This window comes from Lichenostomus cassidix, chromosome 9 (assembly GCF_008360975.1).
Source record: "Lichenostomus cassidix isolate B80296 chromosome 9, HeHo_3.0, whole genome shotgun sequence".
NCBI lineage: Eukaryota > Metazoa > Chordata > Aves > Passeriformes > Meliphagidae > Lichenostomus > Lichenostomus cassidix.
Genome location: NC_139490.1, coordinates 13,579,474 through 13,602,640, shown reverse-complemented (window position 1 = coordinate 13,602,640; position 23,167 = coordinate 13,579,474). Strand labels below are relative to the sequence as shown.

Here is a 23,167-nt window from a genome sequence, read left to right as displayed (position 1 = left end):
ACTAGAACTTCTGAATGCAAGTCCCTTTCTTTGGTGGCTGCTTAGGTAATATTTCTTTTTTGTGTAATATCTGCTAAAGTACAGAAATGATCTTAAATGAACTCCATACTTAGGTCTAACAGTCTGGTGAAATCAAGGCTCTTATATTCTTAGTATCCCAAACAGAAGCATTCACTTAGTTGTAGGAGAAATTGTTCCTAGAGGTTTCTTTCGCATGCAACAGCACAGTTTGTGACAGCAGGATTGTTGCCTAAGGCAATCTCCTTATCTCTTTTGTGCAACAATTAATACATAAACATCTAAATAAAAAATTTTGAACATCTATTTAGAGTATTTTTATTGGCTCGTTTTCATATGCAATACATGTCATGTTCTATTTTCAATGCACATTATCTGAGCTGCAGTACAGATTTGTTGCAAATTTTCCACTAAAATTCTTCTATGCGAGTCCCTTCACTGCCAAACACCACTATTGTTTAAGGCTTACATCACTTTTCCCCTTCAGTGAGAGCTTTTTTTATGCTGATGTAATATTGTTGGAGTCCTGTGGAACTGCCTAAGTGAACATTGAGGCAGCAGTGTTTAATAATAAAACAGTATATTGAACAAGGCAAAACCACTTAAGGAACTACAAAATAGGACAAATTGCCTAAATCAAGGCTCTTAATTTAACCTGTTGTTAAAAGAAAAGGTCAGAGCATTAGTCAAACTTTTAATAAAAGGCAAAAATCAGTACTACATTGAGTTTTCCAAACAACTGTTTTGCGGGGTGCTGCTTGATTTCCTTAATACTTTGGAAAGCCACTTACTGCTTTGGAACCTGAGACTTCTCAGCAAGGATATATCTAGAGCAGAACTTTGTCAAATATATGAAGTCTTTACAGAGAGACTCAAAGAAACTAGTATTTTATTATGATCTGCATATGGGTAACTATGGGACAATTTTTTCACATCTTATCTGATGGTCCCCTGTTTATAAAATGAAGAATTTATAATACACTGAATACTGACAAAAAGGATATGACAACTGGTGATGTTATTCTTTTGTGCTACACAATCTCTAACATACTGATAAATTGTGATGTACCTCTCTAAATGTTGTACTTAGGCTTCTAGGACTTACTATCCTTCCTTTTTGATGTGCTTTGGTTTGTTGGGAGTATTTTTCTTTTTGTTTGTTTGTATTGGTTGGTTTTTCTCCCCTCATAATTTGAGAAAAGCATAAAGGGTGAATGGCTTAAAAATGATAATGGATTCTCTGTCACTTCTGAGAAGCTTTTCTTCTGCAGATCTGGTCTTGGCTAGATTAGCTCCCACTCGATTAGGTTTGACACAGGAATTAGCAGGTAAAACCTTTTTGGTATAGGTCACAGAAATCAATGCAGAAAGCTGCAATAGATCAGGTGCATTCTCTGGGTAAAAATCTGTGATTCAAGCAATGCAAAAATATGCATCAATGAAAATGTGCAAATCTTCTCAGATGAAGTCTAAGAAATACACTTATCACCTAATGCTTATTTCACTGTCAGGGCAGGATTGACAAATGCATGAGGATGGGGGCTGGGAGTGAATCAAGGATTTCTTTTCAGTATTTAAGGATTTGGAAGAGTTAATTTTAGGTGGTATTTCTCCAAACTAGAAAGGTACATGTCTCTGAGAAGTCTCACTGAAACTACCTTGAGGCCACATCAGTGCATGGGCAGTGAACACATCTATAAGTTGTAGAGAGTTGGGTTGTGGACCTGGGCCAGGAGATGTGGCACTAAGCAGCCTTTCCTGCTAAACTGCTGGATTTCCATGCAGGCACAGCCCTTTATTGGCCACTCTCAGAGCCGTGGGATGCCATCTCTGTGCTGCCCAAGACCCACAGTCTGCCCACTGCTGTTCCACAGGAAGTTGCTGCCCTCTGTCTCTGGGAAGGGGTGCCCCTTCTTCCCCCCCCCCAAAAAGGTGTAAATATTCTGTCTTTTGTTCTTTGTAAAGGAGCAAATCAGATCAGTGACTAGAAACAGACAGGCTGGTCAGACTAAAAGTGGAAATAAAATATAGTAATATGAATCAATAAATCAGATACTCTAATTAGGGATAACATATACTAGAAACTAACCTTAATTTTAATCTTCTGAAAGCTCATCTGGCAAATATCCTTTCTGTGTGGGGTACTTCATCTCCATAATGAATATCAATTGTTTGACAGCATTTTACCACTGTAATTATCAACTGTTGGATCAATAAAGAACATTGAACAGGTTCTAAAAAGAGAACAACTCACTCATCTGTTAATATTAATATCCTCGGATTCACTCAATAGCCTACTAAAAAATAACACAAAGAAAACACCAGGGTATATAAAAAAACTCAGCATGATTTCTTTTAAACCAAGTTAATATGCTTCATTAAACTGTCAGGAATGGCAGCACTGAATGCAGATGGTCTCACCTGAGCTGGGAAAATATCTCAGTTTTTGTTTGTGCAGTTGCAGCAAATCCAGAGATTTTTTTCCTGGCTGAAGCTACTTCAAGAGAAACTGCCTTTTCTCAGTGTTGTGATGCTTTGAGAAGACTTTTTTCTTTTGAACCCCTCATAACTTCATAGCAGAGGAATATATGATAAATAGAATTTTTTAAAAATTAAATTTGGCCTGATTCCAAATGTTGAGTGCTGAGTCTAGCAGTGGCATTTAATGAGGCACCATTTCAGAGCTATTTGCTGCCCCCCAACTCACAATCTGGCATGGTGACTGAAACATTTAACACTGATGTCTGACTGTTTTCTTGTGGTGTGGCAGACATTTATTTTAAGCTTTTATGAATGATTTGTTGCTAATTATCCATTGAAACTGCAGTCTGGGTCTAAAGAGGCAGATGACCATTTCAACAGGCTGTGTTCACAAGACACCCTGAAGTTGGAGGAGGCAGCTGCTAACAACAGACAGCTTGAAAACTGCCACTGGATGAAAGATGAACAACAAAAGAGGTTGTACATCCCAGAAAGGGTCAGTTCTTTTGATGTGGTTTAGAGGCCCACGGGAGGCAAAGGTTTCCAGATTCAGATCCTCTTCTGTCAATGCAGTGTGAGGGCAGAGGGTTTCAGAGCTGCCAGCAGTATCTGTGAGCCCTGTGGTTAGATTCAGAAAAAGAGACTTCTAACAGATTCAATTTTGGAGAAGTTATGCCTGGTTTGGTTTTAGTCACCCTTCCTATGTCTGAGTTGCATATCTGTAAACAAACAAGTTTGTTTCATTCTGGCTAAAGCTGATTTCAAGGTAACTGGCTAAGATGGGAATTCCATCCTTGCTGTTGGTCCTTGTATTTGGCTCCAGGGACTACCAGTAGCTGCCTTCACTGAGCCGTGCAGACTGCTCTGGGAACTTCTCTTGCAGGTGTATGAGTGGAGAAAATATTTTCCAGTGGTCAGTGTTGACAAAGCTCCCAATTATCATGGCTGCTGGAAGCTCAGGAGGATGCCTTGCCATGATCATCAGGGGGGGAATTCTGAAATCTTCCGAATTAGTTTAATTTAAGAAATGTAAAGGTCTGGTAAGAAGAGCAGATGTTGAAGCTGTCTGTATATACTTAAAACAAATAAACAACCAAGGCACTGATTTTCTTCCTGAGATAGTGATTTAAACTAAAGTAGGCTCACACTGAACTGAGAGTAAAGGCAGAGTAATAGCTGTGCATGTGTTTGGAACTATGCTTAATTTCCAGATGTACAACTGAGCTTTATGCTTTGACTTTTAGACTATTATTTAAAGATGCTTCTGATAGCCTGGGATGTTTTGCAGCTGTGATTTGATGTTAGCTCCTTGGCATACATCCATGTCTTTGAAATCAGTTAAAAGACAAAATAAATAGTAGGGGTAGTCCTAGAACCATATTGTGCTGATAAAACCTCATATAAAGCTACATGACATTTTACCTTGGAGTGCAGAAAATTAAAATAGAAATGAAATCAGGTGTAGCTAGATTCAGGTTAACTGTAGGCTGATGTTACCCTTTCCAGTGTGTGGAGCCAGGAGATTTTGGGACACTGGATTAAAAGGGGTTTGTTAGCTGAAGGACCCAAGTTTTGTAAGTGGAAAATGGGACAAATATTAGATCTGGCAGCTAAACTAAATCACTTAGGTTCCAGGTTATCAGCTCCAGTGCTTTTATTAAGATTGATAACATGGGAGCACTGCACAACTCTGCTCAGTGGAGACTGGAAAAAGCCTGGGATCGTTAGGGTGGCCATAAATAACAGACTAGAACTGTCTGTGGTCAATTGCTTGTATAGACAACTTCAGCAGCTCTTCGAAACCAGCACTGAGACTGCTGGGGTGACAACTGTGTTCATTAGCAGCATGTGACCATTTGGCTCTGCAGCAGGAGCTTGGATGTGAGTAAAGGCAAAGAGAAACTGATCTTTTCTCTCAGCAAGAGATCCTCTAGGTGGTGTCTTTTCAGTTCTTTTTGAAAAGCAAAGAAGTGGGCTGGTGGAAGTTGCAATAGATGAAGTTACTGTGACTCTGTAGCTTGGGTTACAAAAGTCCTCACTGGTTGCTGTAACTAAGAGATAAATGTCTGTGGTTTGTTGTTTAGGTTTTTTTACCCTCTGATATGCAGAGGGGAAGACAGGGAGAGGGGGAAGGGAGAAATATTTAAAAATTGGCAGAACATTTCAGTTGGATGTTTTTCAACTGAACCTTTACTCATTTAAGGTGACAGGGTTTGTTAGAGGTGGAGAGAAGTATTTGAACAGTTTTGCTTTGATTGGGCCAGAATGGATTCCCACACCCCAATATTTTCCACTTTGGACCTTTATCTAGAAAAATTTCTGCATAAAATAATATGGGGCCTGACTACTGTCTCAGAATTTAATTCTAACTTTTACTGGCAAATTTGATAGATGTGACCAGATTCATGTGTTTATTGAGGCAAGCTTGACTGTAAATTCCTAGTGGCTAAAGAATAAAACCATCTGACACAGCAAACATCTGACATCTGGTACATTGTTAAAGCTACAAAATTGTTTCCATGGATCCAGCTTAGTAATGAATATAGTTTAATGAGCCATTGAATACTGCATTGTATAATATTAAAATGCATCTGTTTACATTTTATTTTACTATGTTACATAATAATATTTCAATTTGCTCTGTTGAAGTACTTAACTATTTTCAGGTTTTCATGAAAGTAAATAAATACTTTAAGAAGAAAGGACAAGAAATGCCTTACACTGGTAAAATCCATATGCAGTGTAAACAATGGAAAAATTTGCCTCAGCCAGAATTTTTCCATGACTTCTACCAAAACAATAACCAGACAATTTTCTAGAGTGTGAAATAGAACACAAGTCCAAGGCATGAGTTGTTCTAAGCCTTCTGTGTTCTGTGGGAAAAGTGATTTTAATTATGGAATATGGAAATTGCTGCAGTCTTTTTTTTTTTTAACAATTGGATCTTGTCAGGCAGTATTTCATTAGTGTAGTACTACTACAGCTTGTCCATATAGAAGCAAGAAAATGTTAAGTTTTAAAAGGTGCTAAAAACTCACCAGTGCCTCATCAATGTAACTACTGAGAAGCAGGGGATGAAAAAGTCTAGAAACATTCACTAAATAAATGGTGTAAGTTTACTACTTTGATACATATATTTTGTTGTATATATTGATAAAACCATCACCAGAGCTCCAAGTTCTAACGTCTCAGTTTGGTTTAGTTGAATAGCAAAAAACAACCAAATGAAAAACCTGAAGAAAGCAGTGTACCTTGTTACTTGCTTATATGTGTTGTGAATGTATATACTCCACATACAGTTATGTCCCCAAATAATGCCTAGAAGATAGCACTAATAAATCCCATAATTGGCAGTTGCAGTCAAATGTGAAAATGTTATTCAACTGGATTTCACTCAAACTTTGTTTTGGTGCCTTGAATTATTTCTAATTTCTACTGGGAGACCAACATATAGTATAGGTGCATTTTTCAAGAGCACTATGACTCTACTGATCCCAAGATGAGATGTAAATAATCTCTGAGACAGCTTTTATTATGATTTCAATTTTTACATCAATTTTAGAAAGAGATTTTCTGCTTCTGTTGTCACATATCCCCTTGGAATACTCTTGCCTCTAGAAAATATTTTCAGTTAGAATTTACTGTTTGCTGACTGAAATTTTTCACCTATAAAATCTATAATCTGATTGTGTTATTTTTCATGAGAACATAAAATCTTTATAGGCTCAGATCTAAGTACAATGTGGCTCAAAGTGTGTATCTAGGGGAAGGCACAGGAACAGAACACATCTGTAGCAATACTTTACTGTAATACTCATTCAGTAAACAATTTATTGCCGAGAGATTTCCTGAGCTAAAGGTGACCTCTAAGTTTAGTATTGCTTTGCAATTTTTTTTTACTCATGCACTTGTCAGTCTTCTCCTTTACCATCTCTCTCTGTCCAGAGTAAGTTGTTCCACAGTTTGACCATGGGCTCTGTGAAGAGACATCTTTTGCAGTGTGTTTTTAAAACTCCACCTTGCAGGCATACAAAGATGCTTCCAGCCCAGCTCTCTGGTCTGTAGTTCAGGTACCACATGATATTTTTGCATCAAAACACTCTTGACTTATTCCTTTTAAGTGAATTTTCACAACTACTTTCCTTAATCAAAGTTTGGAAATTCCACTTTACTGCGCTTTCAATTCAATATTTACAAGCAAGATTTGTGATCCTGAAATTAATAGTCTCATCTAAACCATTTTGTCTTTTTACTGCCTTGGTGTTCAATTACACTGCGATCTGATCCATTTGCTCTGCAAGTGCCAGCTGCTGGGGAGCTCTGATGCTGCTGGGATTCCCTGCTGTGTGACAGTGAGGTCTTATTCCTCTCCACTCGCAGCTGAAGCATCTGGAGTGTTAAGCAGTAAGTACAGCATCCAATTCCTCCCATCCCTTGCTGTAAAACAAACAGAGAATACTCCCCATAGAATGGCTCTTTTTCATTCCACCAAACTGCAGCATTGCTGAGAACACACTCCGTGGTGAGATTTGCAAATAGAGTCAGTAAACATAAAATATTAACATAAGCAATAATGTACTCCAGGCACAAATAGTCATTATGTCCATGTTGGTTTTCAAGGCGAGGATATCAACTTCACAGTGCAGCTTCCTGTGCTTTCAGAGAGCTGCCATAAAGGGAAACCAGCCAAATATGGCCATTTTTAATGAGGAGAGTCACAAAGGATCTTAGAGCACTTGAAGAAGGATTGCTCCATGTACATATTGGGAGCTGTGCTCTGGGAATTCCACTGCATGGAATTATTGCATAAATTATCTGAACTCATGAGAGTTGAGATGCTATGAATTTCTTTTAAGACAAGCTGCGGCTCACATGAGCATATGTTTTTATTTGTATGTATGCATGTATTTATGGACATACTTTTAATTCTGGGTCATATGGTTGCAAAGGATTCAGTTCTCTATCGTGATCAGAAGTACATGAGGTTCCCCTAAATAAGAAAAGTAATTTCTCTCATGCTGTTGTCACTGCAGTATTTGTAATTAATTTGTGTTGGTAATTCTTTGATGCTCAGCCTGCAGACTCTAGTTTATATCTTTAATCTATTTTTGGTGCAGTAGCACAGTTTCAGCCTTGAATGCTGGCTTTAGACAATGCTCATTTCTGTCAGATTCTCATGCCTCCTTCTTCCCAACTGTGAGTGTCAGAGGTGGGAATCTTGTAAGCACACCACAAAACTGGAGATCTGCATTAGCTCTTGCTCATGTTATTGGATTCAGCATAGGCTCATTCTTTCTGAAAGTGGTTCTGGCACGTGAGTTACAACTCTTTGGATCTACTCAGTTGTTTAGGGACTAGGAGTACCTGTGCTACATGGAGCCTTGTGATGCAGAATCCTCAAACCTCTCCTGTGCTCTGATTGTTCCTTTTAAAGTGAAACAAAGTTTGAGGACACGGTTTCTTCTCTCCTTTCTCTCAATGCCTTTATTACTTGGGTATGAACTCGGGCCAGGTGACCAGTCAAGCACTGATGATGGTGTCAGAATGAGCTTTTAGGAGTTGTCTGGGTGCAAATTTCCAGGCATATTTTACTTCCACCCCAAAGAAATGTAGATATGGCAGGAACATGATAAAGTTAAGTTGCTCTTTTCCCCAACAAGTACTGGTTAAAAGGAGAACAAAACACTGAATTTATGTCAGTGGTGAAGAAGTGGCCAATATGATTTGTAGAAAGTAGTTTAAAAAATCCCAATGGTTGCTACTCCAGGCTGGTTACCCGAGAGCAGACATAAAAACTGCAATAACGTGGTTATGGAAGGTAGAGTTAGATTAGATAACTTTTAAAAGGTTCTAAAGTTTTATTACATATGAATTTTTTGCTTTTTTTTTTTCTTCTGCAATATGTATGCCACAAGAATCGTACTCCAACAGGAACTTATTTTGCAGGCAAAAATATATGAAAAATAGGACCAATAAAATTCAAAACTCCACAGTAAAAAATAAACTTCTGAAAAATCTTTTTTTCTGTAAAATATTTAGCATGTGTAGAAGTCTCGGTGCCATGGTTATATAAATGGTAAGGAGGCACTTAGGAATAATGCTGTCATTCTTGTGTCCTGCCATAATGTATTTTTTACATGCTCTGTGAACATATATATTTTTATTAATATTTTTGATCAGTTAAATGTTATAGGTACCTCACTTTCCCAACACATGGCAAGACTGCTGTTTCTCCTGACATGTGCTGTTTTCACCTTGCTCACAGGGGGTCCTTGCAAGCCACCATTTTGGCCAGGTTAGATGTCAAGAAATGAGGCAAAGAATTTGGCTTTCAAATCTAAAAGTGGGACTGGCAGATGATGCCCTCTGTGGATCAACAGGTGTGTGCTTTTGTGCTTTCCCAAAGCTTAGTTCTCCTCTGAAATGCTATTGCCTTTCAAGGGATTATTTGGGGGGGGGGGGGAGTGAATTTGTTCATTTTTGGGGGAATTTTTTGCTTTCAGGAGGAAAAAAGAAAAGCAATATTTAGTCAGGATGTTAGTACAGTTTTAAGTACACTATATACCAAATACACAAGCAAAATAATTTCTATATTTAAGTGTCTGAGAGCTGTCTCTTAAATGATGTTGCCCTATACCTTTAGGGCAACAGGAATTTACACTGACTTTCCCACATGTCCCATGTGTCTTGAATGAATCTAAAATTTAGAACAGAAATACTCCCTGTTGAACATCATGTTGGGAATCCCAGACAGCGAAAGAATAAAGAGATATCAGGAGAGATGGAGGGCAAAAAACCAGCACCGTTTGTAGGTTTGGTGGTTTTGTTTGAGTCTAGAGTTTGAACTAACTCTGCTTACTGACTCTTCTCCCAAAGGACTTCTTTCTGTAAAAAATTCAGAACTCGCTGTGTTCAGAACAATCTGTGCTGAGACACCCTCAAAGTATTTCTGTAGCATTCGATTGTGTTAGAGGTTGTTATTTTCTTGCTTTTTACCACCCCTCTACAGTACTGTGCTTCATCTTCTCTGCTGGGAATCCTCCCAATACATGTGGAATCGTACTGGAGTAGTCTTCAAGAAAATCAAGCATGTTTACCACCTTTACAACGTGACTGTGGTGCCTGAAGGGAAAAACCAAATGTGTTGGTGCAGTCCTGACTTGTTTGCTAGTATGTGTTTGGGAATTACTGCAGTGGGAATAATTTCTAACTGCCTCAAGTCTTAAGCTCCAGTGTTTGTTGGTTCTAGTTTTGGGGTTTTTATTTTGTGTTTTTCCCCAACTTGCTCACTGGCAAAAAGTGAGCAAAGACATGGAAGCACTGAAAAATTGTCATTGATGCACAGTGATACAACAAGAGAAAGCAGAGGGAGTGATTGCATGGATAAATCCCAGATGCATGGCAGAACCCAAGACAGTCAATGGCAATAGGTTTCAAGTGATACAAAGTCAAAGGAAAATGCAGTGTGCTCAGAACAATGCAGTGTCAACTGCTTTACAACAAACCTCAGTTGTAGCCACATGGTGTGAGCTGTCCTTGCTGGCTATTTCCCATTTGGTGGGTCATGAACCATTTTCATTGACTTCTCTCTGCATTGCCACCATGTCACTGCAGAGAAAGAACATCCCTCCTTGAAATGGGCTGTGTAAACCAAACCTGCTGTGCCATTTCAGAACCATCATGACACTTTTTGGAAGCTAAACATGAGAACATGCACAGTTTCAATTTCTGATTCATATTAAAGCCACTGGGCTAATTAGAGCAATGAATATGCAAATGTAATTAGAGAGGACATGCAAGCAAAAGATTTTAAATTAATCTTGATAAATATTTCACTAACTTCATAACAAAGATGACATTTGATCAGGAAGCAATTGCTTAGAGCTACTTTCAATTGAAACAACACAAACATTTGAAAAGAAATGTTTTGGTTGTCTATAAGGTCTGCTCTCAAGGAAAAGAAAATTAGTACTAAGTTTAGGCCTCCTTTAAAGATAAGACAGATCAGAAATTAGTTTTAAATGTGCACAGTTGGACACTGGTTTTGATTTCTTCCCCTGCTACCCAGTTGCCAGGAGTTTTAAAGGACAGACTGTGTGCAGCCTCTGTGTGACTGGACACTGACCAGAGAGCTGTGTGGTACAACAGTAGTAAAATCAACAGGAGTCTAATTATGACAGCCTGAAGCTGTTTATAATTATAATGCTTAATTAGGTGAGACACAAACAAGGAGAGAGTTCATTTGGTCAACATTCTATACAGCAATGTGTTCTGATGGGAAATAAAATCTCTATGCTGACCAAGTAATCAAAACAATGTTTTACAGTGTTCATAGCCTTTGGCGAAATTAAACTTTGTAACTGACATTTTGTGAAACATTCCAACAAAACTTTACCTATTTTAAAAATTAAATTCTGCCTGTAAAGAACAACTTTTCTTGACAATAATCAGATGCATTCCTTTCCAAGCCATGTTTTTTCTGTTTAGAAACTGAAAAATGTTGCTCTGGAGAAGCTGCCTGTCTACTTAGTTGTGTGTAGCATCTGGTAATCTCCTGGGTGATGGAGGTGTTTCACAGCACTGCAGTCTGCCCCAATGGCACAGCGAGCTGCAGTGCAAGGATCCCAGGCAAAACCCCACAGGGATGTGCTGGGCAGCTCTCACCTGGGGGATTCACAGCGCTGGGAGCTCTGTGCAGAGCTGTGTCATTGCTCTGGGGGAGAACTGCACAGAGCTCAGTGATAGGAACCCACCACATGCCAATACATATCTCCAAAGCCAGACCTTTGTTTTCTAGACCTTTCTTTGCTGAGCTGTTGTTTGTAACCTCCTTACCATAAAAAGGTGTGTTCCACATTGGACTGCTGTCCTCATCACACCTCATCCTCTGCAGCACCAAATATGTAGGCAGGAGAATAAAAAAGGAAACACCTTCAGTAATATTTTCCCAGGAAACACCTGCAGCACCCAGAAATTTTGTTCTCTGAAGGGTGTGCTGAGACAGCTGTATCTTATGTGTAATTCCTCTTGAGGTATTTTTCCCTCTTTTACCTATTTTTCTCCCAGCTGCATGGTTTGTGCTGCCCCAGGGGCAACCCCCACAAGATGATTCTCTATTTTTGTGGTAGAAAAGCCCTTTTGCCTTGAGATGGTTTGGCTGCAGTGCAGTTCTGATAGGAGGCTTTCCCACAGTCCTGCCAGAGGGTCAGAATACCAAACTTTGTGTCTGATGTGGCACAAGATCTGTGCACTTCATGCACTCTGCATTTGGGTACACACTCCAGTTCTGCTGTGGTGGCAAAAATCAAGAGGTAAAGCAAGACGTGAATGTGCATCTTTTGGGCATCCAGGAAGATAAGACTTTTCTGCTGTAAGATGGCAATTCGTGGTTTTGTTCCTAATTTTATTTTTTACATGTGGGACATCAGTTAACTGTTACAGAGAGACAGAGGCGAAAGTTTTTGCCAGAAATGCAGTGTGACTTACATAATTTTTCTGCAAACTTTTGCCAGGTTGTTTTATTTAAAAAAGAGGAACTTAAATTTAAAAAGTTCCCCAAAATATCTAATGAAAAATGTCACTTAAAAGCATCTGAGTTAAAAAAAAAGGGGTTCCAATGCACTCAAAATTAAGGAAATATTTTGCTGAAGTTGACATTTTTTTCAGCTATAGAGAGGAAAAACCAAAACAAGTTTCATCAGTTTTGTACTGTGATGGTCACAGCTCAATGATATCAGTACTGAAAGAACAACAGTGGGTAGCATGTAAAGCAGAAATTGTAAACACACTGCAAAAAATATGGAAAAATGTGATTTTTTTCATTCCAGACTTCAGCCATTGGTAGTGAGACTGAAGTAAAAAAATATTTTACTAAACTAAAAATTAATTTGATCATTTATCCTAAGTCTTAGGGAATAGTTCATTGTTGTTTGTAATTGTGCAGCCATTGCAACTGTAGAGTAAGTTAATAAAAATGACTTACAGTGCTGAGTATTAATTTTTGACTAACAAGTTGTAATGCTCGCTTCTGTGCTCCAGGGACTGTTTCTTCTTTAATGCAATTAGCATTTTTATGCTGAAGGAGGCATGTTCTTACTCAAGCCATAAATTATTAAGCAACCCTAAATAAAAATTTGAAGTACGCATGTATGCATTTCTGTGTGTTTCTTCAGGCAATTAATTTTTAATTTAACAATGTCGTATATTGGCAGTAACTTTTAGCGCAGTAAGGTTGTTTTATCCATTTTATTGTCATTTAATACATCAACTGTAGGCTACACACACAAGCAAGTGCTTTTCGAGCCAGGGTGTTGAATTGAATTATTTTATATTTCTGTACGCTTTCCAGAAAATAAGCATTAAATGGAGTGATAAACCTGACTCAGAATAAATCATGTTAAAACGAGGAAGCAGAATGTATTGAAAGATTATTTAATAGAGTTCCTGAACATCAGTCTTGGAACCAATTTTGTTTAATGTTTTTAGTAATGGTTTTGGCACAAAAAGTGTAGTATTCTGTTGAAAATTACTAAAGCTTCAAAGTTGGGTGGCATTGTCAACAGACAGGACAAATTGAATTGCTGGGCAGACAGTGCAGAATGACATTGAAGGTGGAATTTATTTTTTCTTTTTATGATTCCTCTTCCATCCTCAAAAGGAGATTAAATCCCACAGTATAAATCATAAAGTAATGCACTTGGGGCATGAAAAAAATACTCCACATTATACCAACTGCCTACCCCTTTAGGGGGGTAAGTAGGTTACACTGTGAATTGATCCAGGTGAGGCACATCTGGAGTGCTGTGTCCAGTTCTGGATTGCTCAGGACAAGAAAGCCATGGAGCTCCTGCGGCAGGTCCAGCAGAGGCTGCAAAGATGGTGAAGGGACTGGAGCATCTCTTCTGAGGCAAGGCTGAGGGAGCTGGGCCTGCTCAGCCTCAAGAAGAGGTGACTCCGAGGGGACCTCAGTGATGTACACAGAGTCTCTGAGGGAGGGGCAGAGGAAGGACCAAGCTCTGCTCGGTGGTGCCGAGCAATAGCACAAGAGGCAACAGGCAGAAACTGATGCCCAGCAAGTTCCACCTGACATGAGGAAGAATTTCTTTAGTGTGCACGAGATCATGCACTGGAAGAGATTGCCCAGAGAGTGTCCAGCTTCCCCCACTGGACCTGATGGTCCCCTGTGGTCCCTTCCACCCTGACCCGTTCTGTGAGACTGTGATACTGTGAGTTGCCAATGTGGTGAAGGTGTAGGGAAGATGGAAAATTCAGCTGCAGATTACAGCATTCGAGATATTTTCAGTAAAATTACCAGAGTGTTCAGACCCCCATGCAAAATCCTGTTGCTCTGTCGGGGATTATAGACATTCTGTAGGGATTTATAAACTCCCATATAAGAAGCAGGTACTATTACAGGTGAGGACTGAATTTGATGCTGATTTTGGACATTATAGCATTTGCATTTTTTTTTAATATAAATTATTATGTTAGATGCTATTAGAGCAGTAAAATAGTTAAATCCCTAGAATTCCTACTTACGTGTGAGAACCAGAGGTGACCTGGAGTTCTTTGACATTGGGATTAATAGCTTTGATGCTCTTTAATTATTTTTCTTTCTGAAAAATCACTTAACATTCCTTGACTTCAGAATACATAAATCAAAGTATAAAATTTTAAATGATGTCACTTCTGAAAATTCTTACTTAAGAACAATTAGTCTATTCTTTGTCTAGTGAATAATAAATATACTTTATTCCTTTGTCTTTGCAACTGATACCATACTAATATTAATTTTAACATTTTAAATAATTTTCATTATGTGAATTTGAATAACATTATGTAATAGCTTTACATTTGTTTAAAAATGACTAAAAGAGCTCATTAGGCATGTAAGAATACATCTTTATATTTTGGTTATCACAGAAAGGAATAAAGATATTCGTTGTAACCATAAACATAGCTTTCAAAATGTATTATTTTTAGATATAGAAAACTGGAGCATTAAGCAGTGGAATAGTCACAGGAGAGGATTTATGGACATTAACATCTGCTGTGTTATTTGAGTGTTATGGAAATACACTGCAGACTGCAAACAGAAATAATTGCATATTAATGGAGAGATCCAGATTGAGTCTGTTTATTGATACATACCAACATTTTGGTTTGTATAAAGTTGAATGCTGAGAATTTTAAAAACATCATGATTTCGTATCAGTGACAGTGGGTGCAGCCCATGTTGACCTCATTCATGGTTCCCCAAGCCTTGTAAAGATAACTTTCTGGAATGATTGAATTTTGTAACTTGCCAGTGAGAAAACTTTGGGGTTAGTGATTGAGGTGCACGAGCAGAGGAAGGGCAGTGAGAAGGGAAAAGTCTTCCAGAGATTTCACACATGTCCAAGCGTATTCTACCTTGAAAAAGGAAGAGGAGCTTGCTATGGCTTAGGGTCTGTGCCCCAAGTGAGCCCTTCTCATGTCACTCGGGGCAGAAGCTGCACTGACCAAGTATTTCCTGGGTCTCTTTCTTCTTCAGTGTCACAATATTTTTCTGACTGTTACAGGCTGAAATAGAGGATTTTTTTGGGGTTTTTGGGTGTTTTTTTATTCATGATAAGCCCAGCATGAGTACACAGGGCAAACTGTAGCACTGTTGCCATATCACATTTTATTTCAAACTATTGACCTATATGAGAAATATTTACATGTTTATAAATGCACTGCTTTTAAAGATAGGATTTTTCAAAGACTTTTACTCTTCCAGACCCTTGGGCATGTGTTTCTATTTTTGGATGTTCAGCTTGCTAGAATGGAAATGTTTCAGTTTAAGCCACATGATTTTATAAATAAACAAGATGTGATGAGTTGCTGACTTAGTCATGTTATGCTCCCTTTGGACTTGCTGGAGATCTAGTCTATAAACTCAGTGGAAACTAGGATTTAATTAGCATCACCCTCAAGGAGATGTTTCCATGTGATCAGCTACATAATGTTCTAAAATTGCCTGGTTCTCTTCATCAACTACAAACACAGCTAGGCACATCCATAGAGGTTCAGTGAACTAATTCATTCATTTCCTTAGTTCACTACAAAATGGATAAAATCCATTGGAATCCATTAAGCTATTGGAAATAGCTTAATGTATATTGCCTTGTACTTACAGCTTTAATAACAAAAGCTTCTCTTGGTGTGAATGAAATCAGGATTTCAGTCTGCATGTGTTTGTATATTGTTATTTAAAGGGACTCTGGGGAATCTGTTATGCAACAAATGCCAAATGTTCCTCCTGGCCAGGCCAGGCTGGATGGGGATTTGAGCAGCCTGATCTAGTGGAAAGTGTCCCTCCCCATGGCAGAGGCATTGGAGCTAGTGATCTGTGACCATTTTATGATTCTGTAGTCTATGAGAGATTTCTTAATGAGATGATAAGGAATAAACACTGCTAATCCAAGAAATATGACATTATCACTTAGAGTACAGGAAAAAATATAGAAGGTAATTTTTTTCCCAGCTATCTCAGCTGGCCTATGAGTCTTGCAGACTTCTGAATACCACTGCCCCAGGTATCATCTTTTACCAGTCTTGTGATCTGTGAGTTCAGGAAGGCTTGTCTGAAATATGAAAATATATACTGTTTTTAAACTTTTGTTAAGATGAACTTTTGATTCTATTGATGCCTGATGGGGTTTTGTCCTTTTTCATTATACTTTTATACTCTTTTTATATCCTTTTTACCCTTTCCCATTCCTGTACTTTTTACTCCCTGTATCTTAACCCTACATGTTTATAACCCTTGCACTCTAGCCTTGCTCAAAATTCTTTGGAGAAGATGAAACAATCTCCACAATCTCAAGAGCATGAGGCACCAACCTTGAAAGAGCCCCATCACTGGGACATGTTTTTGTAAACTAAGTTGTAACCTTTTTGGGAGGAGGTAATTTGAATAAGGGGGCAATTACTTCATTTGTTAAGCTTCTTATTAGGGATTTTAAATAGGTATGCTAATCTATGAAGTCCATAAATTGTATACACATGATATCGTCGCTCTCATTTCGTCATAGTGCACCTGGGATCCTATTAAACCAAGGTAATGCCCTTTCTCCTATATTGCGTGTCTGTGTCTCAATTTTTTACCAGCATTTTAGGCATCACTATGAAATGCATGCAATATTTTAAATTATTCTTACTGAAATCTGTACATTCTAGTAACCCTTTATAATGTTCAACACTCAATGAAATATGCTTTTTTTCTATGCCTCAGAAGTTTTTAATGATTTTTAGAAAATTGGAAGCATTGTTTGTAGTTTGAAGTTTTCTTCTCGGCTTTTAATCTAGAGATAAAGACATCACCAAAATTGATAGGATTTGTTTTATCAGTATTTTTCAATATTATCAATTGTGTGCAGTGTTGTCAACCAGAAGAATCCAATCATAAGAATACTGTTTAAACTCTAGACTTGCTTTCCCAAAAGCAATTAAAAAAAAAAATTAGTAGTACTAGTAGGACATCAGAGAGAATTTTTTGCTGTCTCAGGGACATGCATCAAATCAGCTTAATTCTTCATGCAATGTGTGCTTAGCTGAGATCCTTCTGTGGTGAAAGTGTTTTTTTCCAACATCTGTAAAGATTCTTCCTGTCAGTGAGGATCTTTACAACTCTAAAGCCCACTCTTTAGCAGCAATCTGAAAATATGCTCGAAACATATGGGTGTTGAAGGATGAGAGTTTGGGCCATCTGGTCATCATATGTCTTCTTTGCATGCTTGGATTGATTTGTCAAGGGTCTCAGAACTGTGTCTGAGGGATTACTAAGCAAGACAAACCCAGAGATTTCTGCAAGGCAGTGAAAGGTCTGGGCACCTCTTTGGCATCTCTGTCTTAGCCTGTAAAGTAAGAAGCATGTCCATACCACTAGGGAAAATTCTGTCTCTTGGCACTAAACATAAGACCCAAAACGTCCAATTATTATTTTCAACTGTGATGAGAGGAAGTTTGGGCCTGCAGTTATCCTTTCTTTTAATTTCTTATTTCCCCTTGTATGGAAGGGAGGAATAGATACATATAAGATCTCTTCCATCAAAAAATGTTTTTCTTTCACTGCTTTACTGAAAATTTTGGTGCTATAATGAATTGCACAGTATTGTAGATCATTTAATTCTTTGTGGGAAATGCTGTCTTAACAGGAGACATGTACCTGTCAAGATCCATGTAATCATCCACGTTTTCTGGTATTCATTAAACCGGAAAGTTGATCAACAAGCAGAAAATTGCTTGGAATATTAATGAGAACACTCAAAATGTGCTGCATTCTCATGGAAAGGTTTTAAATATTTTCCAATTAAGCTGCGTGACCAGTATACAGATAGTAATGTATAATTAATCAGGAAAATATTTTACTATATGTGTATCAGTAATAGAATTGTTATTTTTTAAAAAAACTGGCTAACAGGAAATATGGTGCTGAAAATATTGTGTAAATTATCATTGAATACTAATCTTGAGAATTTTATATAACCTTTGTGTTTGTGCCTTCTTCTTGCATGAGCTTTTTTAGAATAATATGTTCTGTTAAATTTTGCCAAAAAAAAACCCAACCAAAATTAAATTCATAGGTTTTTTATTTGGTATAATTTTGCATATATATGTATCTATTTCTTCATGCTTCTGAACAACATAGATATTGTGAAGAAAAAGCTCTGAGTGTAGCTGTAGGATGAATTCCATTTCCTCTCAGGCTGATTTTGATCACTCAGATATAGCTCTGAAAGCAAAGTTCCTGTAACTGTAGGGATCAGGGGAGATTTCAGACCCTTCCTTGTCTGACCTGTTGTTGAGGCAGTGGTGGCAAATCCCAGTCGTGGAGTGGGAAATGTGTGTGTGGATATGTTGAGTGAGGTCTTGCATTTTGTGCAACTTTCCAGAGATTCAGAGAGGGAAATTGCCCAAATATTGGTGAGTGGTGGAGGACAAGCCAATGGCTGTTATCTTGACATGCCTGGAAAGGATATAATAATGCAGTATTTCTAATTCTTCATGGCATTGAAGTTTGGGGTAGTAACACAGGGATTCATAAATACTGTAATAGTTTTAATTTCTTTCATTCATCAAGTTAGCAGAAACAAATACAAGGTAAGATTTTTTTTTGTCATCTTAAACTAGTATTTCAGAGTACCCAACTATCAAAGTGTGGGAAGATCTTAAATTCATTGTTTGACGGGTAGTATACAAAACCTAATTTGTAATCTCAACAAAGAAATAAGAAAGATTTTTGATTGTGCAGAAATGTTTGTTGTGTGATAGCCTTTGCTGTGATTGCAGCCAGTCCTTGGAAATGTATTTTAAATCATGTTGAAAGTGAACAGAGCAGTTTGTTATACATAAAGTCCTAGTTACATTTGTGGAGTTCAGTTCTGCAGCATTTCTTCTCTTCAGCTGTGCTAAGGGCCATACTTGTCAATATACAGCTAAAACAAAAAGAGATGCAATTGCAATAACAGCAAAATATTTTCTTTCCTCTTTGGCTGCACCTTTTTGTCTTTGCCTTTTTTTATAACAACACTACCCCTGATATCAAACACTTTGAAGAATGCAAATTACAGCTGTGCTCCACGTAAAGTATTGTCCTCATTCCCTATGTTCAGACCTAAATTACTAAAATTTTAGATGTTTATAGTTAGAGCATTTCTGCAAACACAGACAACATAATACATTCTTGTGTATTTAAGTGCTTTTCAAAGGCACACGTAAGCATGAGTGAAAGGAGATGATAAGAGCAAAACCCTTCAGGCTGAAACACTGCTTTCTGGACTCCCTTCAGGATTACACTAAATACAGAATTTTTTCCTCTCCCCCCATAATTTCAGTTTGTAACTTGGATTCACCCACTGGAGTTAAACATGATGCTGATTGCTTGTCTTAGCCCCCAAGTGTATTGTCAGTATTAACCCTACACCTTTAATAACTTCAGAGAGTCCTGCTTGTAAGTCTGCTTTCTCTTGTGATGTTGTACTGCCAGGGGCTAACAGCTGTGGTTAGCTAAGGTGTGGATCAGAAATCCTCTTCACTGAGCCCAGAGGGGCAACGCAAACCTTTTTCATGAAGGGATTAAATTTGCTGATCTATACCCCCTGAAAATTCCCAGTAGCTTGTATTTCCTTGCTTTGAGGAAGAGAATCCCTATTTGTCCATGCAGAAAAACCAGTTCTCTCCTTCTCCTCTCGTGTTCCCTCTTTTGTCCTGGGCTGCACTAGCCATGGACAAGCAGCCTCCTGACCTTTCCTGCTGTCCTTATGGGGTAACCAGTGCTCTGTTCCCCTGCCCTGTAACTTTTCCACTCCTGTGTACCTAAACAAGAAATTCATGAGGATGCTTCTAGAAGCAGTAGGAAAGCAACTACTGTACCGAGAGAACTTGATGCCTTTTAGAACATTTCTCTGGCTTGTGGCAGTGGACTTTAATATTGGCAGTATGAGGCTATTTTTGACTCACAGTTCTGGCTAAAAATGATTTCAGTTCAAGGCTAATGGGTAGTGATAATGTAACGGGTTTTCCAAGCTCTGCTGCAATATGAAACTTCACCTGATTTACCTTGAAGTATAATGTGAGCTCCCCATGATACTGGAGTGAGAAAACTGCATTTCCTTGGAAAAGGTGGAAGCATCCTAAAAAACTGTCATGCATAGACACATGACAGACATGAATATTTTATTTCTTGTTCTTTTCTCATACTTTTCTGTATACTATTTAAAAGTTTGGGGGAGCTAGGATCTGCTAGAGTAATAGTTAAGCATAGATAATTTGATACTTGTTCATGCTTAATTTGATACTTGTTCATGCTCAAGTCTGTTCTCATTTTGCATATGGTTTTTTGTTTACAGTTGTCAGCCACACAAAGTATTAGATTAAAAAAAAAAGAAAAAAAGGAGCAACTAACTCTAAATTGCAAAAAAAGGAGTAATTTCAGTTCCATTAGCGACACTAGATCAGGCACACTCTGCTGCCTGTGATTACTCTTTAAAATGTCTTAAAAGCAGGAACATAAAGAGATACCCAACCACATCCATAACCAGAAAACAAAAGCTCAAGATGGGCATTATTTCAAGTGCTTTAAGTGCTTAAAAAAAAAAAAAAAAAATCAAAATGATGGAGTAAAGAGATAAATTTTAACTGCATGGCCACTTCCTCCACTAGGCAAAATCTTACTTTAAATATTAGGTCACAGAAATTACTTAAAATATGTGTGAGAAGAAAAAAAAATTATATAAATTTAAATTATATATTTGTTTTTCATTGGGCCATAAAAGTACTAGTTTGAGTATTGGAGTTTTGCTTTAAAATAGATTTGAAAATTTTCCCATTTTTATATACAACAGGACAAGTTTTATCCAGGGAATTATGCTTAATGCTTGTTCCTAATCATGTTGCTTGGGTCACTTCTCATGTTTGAAATGCCTCAGAGTTTGAAAAGCATCAGTACCCACCAGTTTGCTCAGCCACGTTTAGAAATGGGAAACAGACTCATCCTATCTGTCATTTTAGGAAGCTTTGTGCAGATGTCCAGCTTTTAAACAGAACATTTCAGGTTCCCCAATTAATATACGCAACAGGTTTGATGAGAGCTTTACTTTGGTGGGCTTTTGCTTTTTTTAAATTATTTTTCTCTTATACTGTTCTGTTTTGAGTAGATTTTGTGAGGTTTTGAGTGACAGGGAAGAGTGAAGTAAAGAAAAGAGAAGGAAATACTTAGGAAATACTGTGCTATCTGCTGTAGGTTGGTTACAGTAGAAAATATTTTTCCTGGGGAATTAGGATCTTGTAGTCAGACATGCAAGTCTGACATGGTCTGTCAGAGAGAGTGGGGGGAGAGGGAGAAGATACAGAGATATTGCCTGGCTTCCAGGCTGTAGGTAGTCTCTTGCTCAGTGACAAAAGGAACATTGTCCCTCATTGTCTGTCCCAACCTAAAGCAATCCATGAGGACCATAAATGGGTGGAAGTGTGTGATCAAATGTCCAAGTATCTTTGGAACATCTGATGTGCCCTGAAAGCTCAGTTTGGTTTGTTGCTGGCTCTTGCTCGTCAGGCTTCTGAACTGAGAGCCAGGAAAGCAATCCATGTGCCAAGAGCTCAGTGCAGTGTCATGTAGTAAACACGCTCTCATCTCTGCAGAGACCTGAGCATATTAAAAGGATGATTGATGCCTCTGGCATGCAGAGAGAGAAATTAGGATGGTAAGAGTTGTCTTTACAAAGACTTCATCTGTTAGTAGGGCTTTTTGTTTGGTTGTTCTAAATGGGCACAGCTCATGGGAAATTAAAAAGATTAGTAAAGCTCCTCAAGAGAGCAAGGCACATCTGCATAGCAAATACTTTAATCATTACAGTGACCCTCTTCCATTGCAGGGGACTTAAGATGAAGTCCCTTCTCACATAACTTAGATCCAGGATGCTCATCTGGGCCTTGTTCTACCTTTTGTAACTTCTGTCATTTTCTACACATCGTTCCAGCTGGGAGTCTCTGAGGTTGAAGGAAATCTTTAAAAGTTTTCACAAAGAATAAGTCTTGTCTTCTGCTCAGCTTAATATCAAGGACTGTTTGGGTTGGCTGATGTGCATGTAAAATTCACGTATGTGCTGAAATAAATTTCCTCTGTAAACAAGTTCCGGCTGAGGAGCAATAGCAAAAAATGGATTTTCTCTCTTGTAGCTAATCTTCCCTGCATGGTTAAATCTGAGATGTTTGATTTCTGTTGGATGTGATGTAATTAATTTTCATGTGTTCTATGACTTGTTACCAGCCTTACAACACATGTCATAGCATAGTACAAACCCTGTCCATGAGTCCTGTATTTAATTTCAAATATTGTTGCATTTGTGTTTGACTACTGACTTTAGAGAGAACCTGGCAAATCAGATGCCTATCTTCATGGTGGAAAAACCCAACCCAAAATCCATGTGTATGAGTACATAGAGCCTGTTCAGTTGTTATCATGCTTTATCTCAGAGAATGAAATGCAAAAGCCTCTTGTCAACCTTGTCTGGCTGCTTGTGTCAGTTTGGTGTGAATTATACCCAATTTGTACCTTGTTTGAGCAGCACAGTGGAAGGCAGCCCTGGGCCAGTGCTTCCTGCTGCTTTATTGGTGGTGCTTGGGGAGGAGAGGAAAGAAAGGATGGCCTTAACTGGGCCATCACCACATATGCATCTCCTGAGGCCCCAAAAACCATGGGAAATCTGTATTTGCTGCCTTGAATTCAAGGCAATATTGACGAGAAATTTTCCTCATTTTTATGAGGTTTCCAAACTGCAGGGCTCCATTTGCTGCATGTTTCTACAAGCACCACATCAAATCAGACACTGACCTGAGAAATGCTTTCGGAGACCTGCAGAATAAATATGGTTTTCTGCTTTCTTGCCTTGTTTCAAATAGGTGTGCATCAACTGACAGGATAGCAAGGATAGGCCTAAAACTGGGTTTTTTTTTTTTCAGCTGCTGAATATTACCCAGCTTAAACTTCTGTGAATATGCATTCAATCACTTGCATTTTTATTTCTGTTTCACGTACCATAGTTCTGTTTTGCTGCCTATTACAGTTTACTGCTTCTCATAGAAAAACTTAGCATTAAAACTGCATTGAGCATCTTATAAATCATAATTTGGTGAAGACATTTTT

The 23,167-nt window shown here is 38.1% G+C and overlaps 1 long non-coding RNA gene across 2 annotated transcripts in view; it reads left to right on the top strand.

The window, feature by feature from the left end:
• The window catches only part of LOC146433314 (uncharacterized), a 102,087-nt gene extending 89,554 nt beyond the window's left edge, over nucleotides 1-12,533 (top strand). The window contains exons 1-3 of one of the 2 annotated variants that reach the window (XR_014853935.1): nucleotides 6,764-6,903; nucleotides 8,765-8,881; nucleotides 9,509-12,533. This is a non-coding gene — a long non-coding RNA (uncharacterized LOC146433314). Of the gene's footprint in view, nucleotides 1-6,763; nucleotides 6,904-8,764; nucleotides 8,882-9,508 lie in introns of those variants that run through there. The other variant, XR_014853934.1, reaches the window with a different exon arrangement.
• The last annotated feature ends 10,634 nt before the right edge of the window (nucleotides 12,534-23,167 follow it).